Raw genomic sequence first — 8,355 nt, 5'->3', positions numbered from 1 at the left:
TTAAATTGTGTTTTCCGTACTGACTATTTGCGCTGTGGATTGCGATCTGAATAGAGAGTGTATATCAGAAACGTTTATTAAATTTTGGTATTCTTTAAATTTGGAATTCTAATTTAAAAAAATATATTTAAAGAGAATCTATCGAAAATATTCCTTCACTACTACAGTGAAGTATAAGGAATTCCTCGTAACATTAGTGTATGACCAGCGTTTCTTGCAGATTACACAAGCAGGTTATAATTTCATAGAGGACTACTAACGGAATTTGGTCTCGGCAGATATTCTTAATGGATACTAGCTGGCATAGGGGATTTTGAAGAACACATGCCAATATCCACCAATCCACCAATTTTATAGCATAGGTATGTACAGTAACAGCCTGTTAATGTCCCACTGCTGAGTTAAGGCCTCCTCTCCCGTTTGAGAAGAAGGTTTGGAGCTTATTCCACCACGCTGCTCCAATGCGGGTAGGTAGAATACACATGTAGCAGAATTTCAATGAAATCATACACGTGCAGGTTTCCTTACGATGTTTTCCTTCACCGTCAAGCACGAGATAAATTATAAACACAAATTAAGCACATGAAAATTCAGTGGTGCTTGCCCGAGTTTGAACCCACGATCATCGGTTAAGATTCACGCGTTCCAACCATTAGGCCATCTCGGCTCTAGGTGTATGTATAGAATAGATTTATTAGAGATAAAATTACCTATATTCGGTTTCTATGTATTATGTTTGTTATTCATAAATACAATATATTATTAATTTTATAGCAAATAATAGTGTAAAAATAAAGATAGGTACACGACCTTTAATTTGTTATAACTTTTGACTCAAACGATTTTGATGAAATAAAGATTAAACGGTACCTTGAAATACTGCTTAAAATAATTTTCATTTATTTGCATTTGTAATTTTTAGAAGATTACCCCTAACAAACCTACAGACAGACAGATATATGTAAAAATAAATAATGTTTCAGTTTTAGTACCTCGCAAATAGCCACATTAACTTAAAAAGTTTAAAATCTCAGACAGACTTCGATTGTATTTTTTTTATCAAAAACAGATTAAATAAATAAATATTTCTACATATAAATCAAATAAAGAATTGTATAAAAACGTATACAAAATACAAGTTTAACCAGTTTACTTTTGTTTGATGACACTGGGTTTTTTCTTAAGCAATCTAAACACTAAGTAAATTTAATTAAAAGTATCGCATTAAGAACAGTAAGCTACAACTGCACTGAAATTGTAGACAGTAAACGTCTTCGGTTGTAAGCGGGGGATAAATTAACTTGTCTTATACCCTGTTATCCGGAGCTTTTGTTATTTTTAGTACCACCAGTGTACATTGCTGAATTAAAAGTATATTCTTTCTGCCTTTTACTATTACTTAAATATAAAGTTAAGATTTCACAGTTTAATCAAATAACTACCTAGACGGCCGTACAAATGGGACAATTTCGACCAATTGGCCAATTAAAAAAAAAAGCAAAATATAAATGTCTCTAAATGACGTCTGTCAAACTTATCGTCAGTAATATAAATCATTTATATTACTATATTCATAATTTGACGAGCCGTTTGGCGTGTTTGGTAGGTACCTGCCTTTCACGCCGAAGGTTGTGGGTTCGATTCCTACCCAGGACAGACATTTGTGTGCATGAACATGTCTGTTTGTCCTGAGTCTGGGTGTAATTATCTATATAAGTATGTATTTACAAAAGAAAAGTAGTATATGTAGTATATCAGTAGTCTGGTTTCCATGACACAAGTTCTGCTTAATTTGGGATCAGATGGCCGTGTGTGAATAAAGTCCCAGGATATTATTATTATTATTATTTGATTTAGTTTTGTTTTTATTGCTGATATGTGAATCGCCATGACTTGAATTGTATTTATTGATTTTGAATACTAATACATTTTTTTACAATTTTGTGGTAAGCTTTAAATTTCAGGTGTGAAGTGTGTCATTGTGATATGCAAATATATATATATATATATATATATATATATATATATATATATATATATATATATTATTTAATATATATATATTATTTAATAGTCATAGACGATTTTATTTAAAATGTTATGTTCTATATATCTGATATTTAACTTTTTTTCTAGCTAGATAGCTTAAAGAGACAAAACTTTTACAATTATTATACAGCTTCTTTGATTTTAACTGCTTGTTTTACTGGAATTTTACTTATATTTAAATTAAAAATAAAGGAGGATGACGCATAGTAGGTATAGGTTACAATAGAGATAAATTGCTCAACGCACTTACCGAAATACCGCCCATTATTACCGAGAGAAAAAAGTAAAAAAGGAGGCGAAAGAAATCCATGAAATTAATTTTGTAGCTTAATCACACGACAAGAGAAACAGGCAAAATTTCATCCCTACATGTACTTCGTATGTGTATGTTATGTGGGTAGTATATTACACTCTAGCGTGTTAATCGGTATTTTTATTTGACATTAGTATTATATTTTTAGGATTTTTTAACGCGATTTTATTTAAGCCACACGTGTACCCATAACGCTGCAATAGAGCAGCATTGTGGATTAAGCTCCAAACCTTCACATGTAGATGAGGCCTAAGTCCAGCAATTAAGCATTTACAGTCTTTTACATTACTATATAGTTTTTTTGGCCCTACCGAAACGCCCGTCCAAATATATATATAATGGATGGAACCTTTATCTATATACATACGTGATATGGGTGTTGCAGGAAATTCTGCATTCTACGGGACAGTTATAATATCATTTCACATTAGATTTCCTCCATGGCATTAGTGATTTAATTTTTTGAATTACGATTCCTTTGTCGATATATTGGTACAGTATATAAGCATAATTAAAATGTTAATACATAGTTAATGCTATGGACATTCGACTAATAAAACTTTCAACTAACTCTGAGAAGCTAATATTCAAAATAACCGTACACGTAGACAACGATACGTAACTGTATTATTTTCGGAGCTACGAAACATCTGTTACTCAGTTTTCGCCTTACACACTCCAAATTCTATCAAAACTCTAGTCTTACTTTTGTCTGCTTGTCCAGTCATACTTTGACTCAATTCAGACAATAAGAATTAAGTAAGAATTAAACATGTTTTAGAAAAGAAAATATTTAGGTATTGTAAAAAATTAAATCATTATATTTAATCGGTAAATATTCAAATTGAAAATAATTTCATATCAGTCTGATATTATAGACGCGAAGTCTGTCTGTCGGACAGACAGCCTCATCATGACTACGCCACTTAACCAATCGTAATAAAATTTTACGTGGTATTTATGGGAAAATAAATGCGAGGCAGGTGCAGTCTTAGCAACAGAACAAAAAATCAAATCACTGTAAATAGTATTGAGAAATGTAAGTGTTCGGAATTATAACGTCACTTTATATAGTAATCAAGTCAATTAAATGTATAAAATTAACATTATTACAGCAGAAACGTGTAAGATTTTTTATCAAAGTAATTAAAAAATAGTCGCATTCCGCATCGCGTCAATACACATAACTCAGAATGAAATGATAAGAGACGAGTTTTACTAACCTCTATTTATCTGGCAGAGATTGTATATTATGTGAATTACCATAAAATCAATATATCATACATAATAGTTTCCTCGTTAATAAATAGTCAAGTGGATAGCTTATAGAACTGCATATTTTTATATATTCAATTCCTTTAAATCGTTCCCTTAACTCGCATTGTACGAAAAGCCTTTGCACAGGACGTGCATGATCTTTCTCTCATCGTCCAACAATTTTTGATATAAATATTATAATCGAGTGTCTATATTTATTCAGACATATCTGTGACACAAACATACATTTAATTGCAATAAATAAAAAAGGCCTGATTAAAATAAATAAAAATAAAAATTATATAACAATGTAGGAAATCCATCCGACCAAAGTTGCAAGAGCTGTCCGGTTTTTCAACTAAATCCTATATATATCTAATATATATCTAAGTCTCTTACAATAATAAAAATGTAATTTCCAATAAAATAGAACGTAACAGGAAAATGTACACAACTTACTTGATGAAAATAACATTCTTAACAAAGAGCCCACTCGATAGTTCTGAAAAGCGACTCGTGAACAAATAATAATGAGTAATTATAAATAGAAATCTTGTCTCCGATGTTATTCAAATGCATTGCTTGCAATAGAAAACAAAGCTTGCACTTGAGTCGCAAAAGTAATAAATTAATTGTAAGCCGGATAAATAAATTAATTCTAACAAATAAGTTCGGGGTTCTGAGATTCTCTCTTCCGAACAGGCACGGCTTACCATTCTTTATTTGCGAAATAAAATTTACGTTTAAGTCTTATCCATTACCATGTCTATTACAATAAACATAATTTTATTACATACGTGTGTAGTAATGTACTTGAAACAAAGCGATAAGATATATCAAACACTGTTTGCAAACCCAAAGTAATGTGCTCGGAATACTGTTATCGCTGCATATAGGGAATATATAAAGTTGTCATTTAAATCCATAATATCATACAAAACTGTAAGACAGAAATATGAAGGCGTGTTTTGTTTTCGCTGTTCTCTTGGTGGTGGCTTTTGCCACTTTCGCGCAAAGCGAGGAAGTTTCAAGTGAGTGTTTTCTTATTAATTAATAATAATAATAAAATAACTGTATTCACCAAAAATTAACAATAACAAAGTTAAAGTAAATAGCCATAAAAAAGAGTTAACAGTGTGACTTTAATAATATGGTGAAAAAATCGTAGCCTCAGCTAGGCTGTTTTTTATTATAAATTGATATCATTAATATTACTATTATAAAAATGTAAGATGTACTTATAACTTAGTTTTTCTGTTTTGTTGTTTGTTTGCCAATTTATTTGAATTTAATAACAATAAAAAATGATACATTGTTACACTGACACTGATTTAATCCTGTACAATTTAATTACAAATTATTAAACGCCTTTATATTTATTTAATATTATTTACATTCAATATATACAAATAAAAATTAAAAATAGTTACTGTACAAATCGTGATCGCATGGTATGGTCGAAAGAATCCTAGTACCATTTACCTTTTGACTACTATTTTCTTTTCGTGTACATTATTTTCTGTGATATATTACTTATATACTAATACTTTCAATTAGATGCAGTTATGTAGACTTGTGTGAAATTTTTACAATTTATTAAATTAGAATTACATTTTCTTTTAGATGAGCAAGAGCATAATTTGCAAAAAAGTCAATTGGTGAACGAACGACTTCCCTCTTGCCAGCTTTGGGAGTGCTCATCAAACTGTAGAAGGAGAGGCTTTAGAGGAGGATACTGCGCTTTCAACGGATGCCGATGCTATTGATGGTTTAAGCAAACTCAACGGATTATAAACAATATTATCATACAACACTAACCATTTAGGGTTTATTTTTGTATAAATTTATCATGTTCATTTATTTGAAATATTCGCTTTGTAATCAATTTCATTTCGCGCATTCACTTCGAATAATGATATGAAATAATCAAATTGTGCTGTTGAAAATTAGTTTTAAAATCTTTCAATAAATAAGTATGCATTGAATGAAAATTATAGATTAAATTACCTTGTCTTTACCCTTTAATACAAAACAAAGTCAAAGTCAAAATATACTTTATTCAAATAGATTCAGAAGCTCTTTTGAATCGTTATTTTAGTATTTTAATTTGGCTCTCATATCACTTATAGTTTTATATAATCCAGTACAGTATTGCCTTATTTATTAAAAAAAATCAAGAGGTTTAATTTTATTTACAGTATATTACAGTATATATAGTTATATTACAGTAGACTAAAGTATTTTTGTTTTTTGTGTGTTAGTGTACCTACATGCACAAGACAAATAACATCTTAGTTCCCATGATTGGTGGCGCATTGGCGATGTAAGGCCACTGCCAAACTGCCAAGTCTATGGGCGGTTTAACTACTTAACCTCGTTTGGGCCACCCGATGTTAAGTCCTAACTTGCTAGGTCCTAATACTTAATAAAATAAAATAATCAAAAGAATATAAAAAAGCGGTTCATTAGTTATTTTTATACCTATTGAAACATTACAAACATACATTTTAAGAATAATAAAAATGATAATGGAATAAATATATATAGCAGGGAATTACTTACAGGAAAATAAATACTACAATAATTTAATTTACAATTTTTTTAATTTTAATTTGTAGCTAATATAACTTATAATTTTAACTAAGACTTTAATATAAATTATATTGTTTATCTGAGACAGTTTAATTATGACAACTTAATTAATTATTTATTTATGAAAATTCAACTATATCTTAAAATACTTGAGTTAACATTTTCATTTATTTCTAAATATTAGAACTTGCTAGACCAACATTTACATCAGTACTACAGTCATAGTGCTTATGTAAGCGACAAAGCGAAGTGTGAACAATAGCTTCAGATGTATTCTCGATGTAACCAGAGATGTATTGTCGACAATCGAGACAAATTACACAACGCACTTATGGTAGAGCCGTCCATTCCAGCCGAGAGGAAATTCGACAGAGAGATAGGTAGACTGAACTTGTACAGAAATTATTCTTACAATTCAACATGAATTGGAATTTTACGCTTTTTTTGTTCACAAACTACAATCCTCGAAAGTAAGCACGTCATATCGACATATCTTTTTTTCAAGACTTGTCGACATTCGAAATATAACGATATTTATAGTCCTATTTTGTCTAAACGCACCACATGGCTTTTGTTTTATTTTTTAGTATATATGCGCCCTGAACAGAATATGTGACAATACAGTCTAATCATCTATATTTTACTTGCTTTATGGATTTAATTAAAAAGCTTAGCTCTATAAAAATGTTTTTGGATGGAATCTGGAAACTTTAACATTAATAATAAAAATAATAAAGTGGGTTATTCAAAACGTATAATTAAAACATTTACCTATAAACTTGATAGATTTACACTGAAAAGAAAGCACAGCATGGTGTAACAAATCAATTTCTAAGCAACTTTATACGTAAAGCCGTGGAGTTCTACCTTCATAATGAAGTATATTTGAACAAAGTGAAGAGTCACTGCTAAACTGTACGATCATCATATTATAAAATAATAATCATTTTTATCGTATAATACAATCTCAAATTCATTGTCACAGCAGAGTCACCGTTAACAACTTGTATGTATTATTGCATTGAGGTACATCCCCCCATATTAATAACACACATGAATGCAATGCGTAAATGATTCATAACTGGAATTTATATTCAATCATGTTAGCGGTGTTTCCCTTTCAACAACGTCACAAGTCCAAGGAGGTCATGGACCAGTTTCTAAGATATTGATTGACCACCGACTAATTGACTTGCGGTATTACAGAACGTTCACCTTGTCATAGAACAAAACATGTATATATGTACATAACACTGATATTTCAAATCAAAATAATGTTCATAGCAAGCATATTCAACTCTGTATTTGTTTCAGAATAAAAACGTTTATGCTTCATAAACGTTACATCTAGAAACGTTACACATAAATAGTTCTTAAAATTATATTCATTTCGCAATTTTTCCTTTACCTTCAATAATTTAATAGCCTAAGTCAACGTGTTTTTAACTTTATTTTTTATATTAGTGAGCGAGAAGAAACTTGATGAGAATATAATGTTTTCATAAATAACATTGTAGACGATTCTTAATAACCTTTATTATTTGGCTTCATATAACCAACTATCGCATTAATGATAAATAACACCTTCGCCTCCGGCTGCTAATTTATAGGTTATTCAAAACTGACTCCCGTTAATATGGATAAATACTAAAAATAGAACTCTTTTATTGGCTGCGCTTGGTTATGAAATGTTTATTGGAATATATCTTTTAATCATTCTCAAGTTAAGTCTTATCATAAGCTTTTAACCAATTATTGCTTTAAAATCTGAACATTACTTTTTGCTTTATTCTCTGACATATGAAAAAATAAAAATCAATTAGTAAAATAGTAATAGATCAGTACTGCTAACAGAATTTTTAAACGTTTTAATTTGTCATTGGGACAGTTTTTTATACACTTTTTTTCTGCAATATAATTTATCATTAATAAGACAAAATGATATGTAGTCGCTGGATGGTAGATTCTGTGATGTAATAAGAACAGACACCATACCATATATATACATAAATATTTCTCTGTACATAATATACGATTTTTAAAATGGTACAGTCAGCGTGCATTAAGAGTTTTCATATATTATTTTGATATTAGTATAATAAAGACAATTTATATGTTATTATATTTTTAAATTTCGGTTTAAT

The 8,355-nt window shown here is 29.7% G+C and overlaps 1 long non-coding RNA gene across 1 annotated transcript; it reads left to right on the top strand.

Annotated features, from left to right (window-relative positions):
• The first annotated feature begins 4,217 nt into the window (after window positions 1–4,217).
• LOC126781877 (uncharacterized) lies at window positions 4,218–5,625 on the top strand. Its single transcript, XR_007670714.1, has 2 exons — window positions 4,218–4,650; window positions 5,243–5,625. It is a non-coding gene; the product is annotated as an uncharacterized LOC126781877 (long non-coding RNA).
• The last annotated feature ends 2,730 nt before the right edge of the window (window positions 5,626–8,355 follow it).

The sequence above is a fragment of the Nymphalis io genome, chromosome 4 (assembly GCF_905147045.1).
Source record: "Nymphalis io chromosome 4, ilAglIoxx1.1, whole genome shotgun sequence".
NCBI classification, from domain to species: domain Eukaryota; kingdom Metazoa; phylum Arthropoda; class Insecta; order Lepidoptera; family Nymphalidae; genus Nymphalis; species Nymphalis io.
The sequence above is the reverse complement of the archived record's forward strand: the minus strand, read 5'-3'. Positions and strand labels throughout refer to the sequence as shown.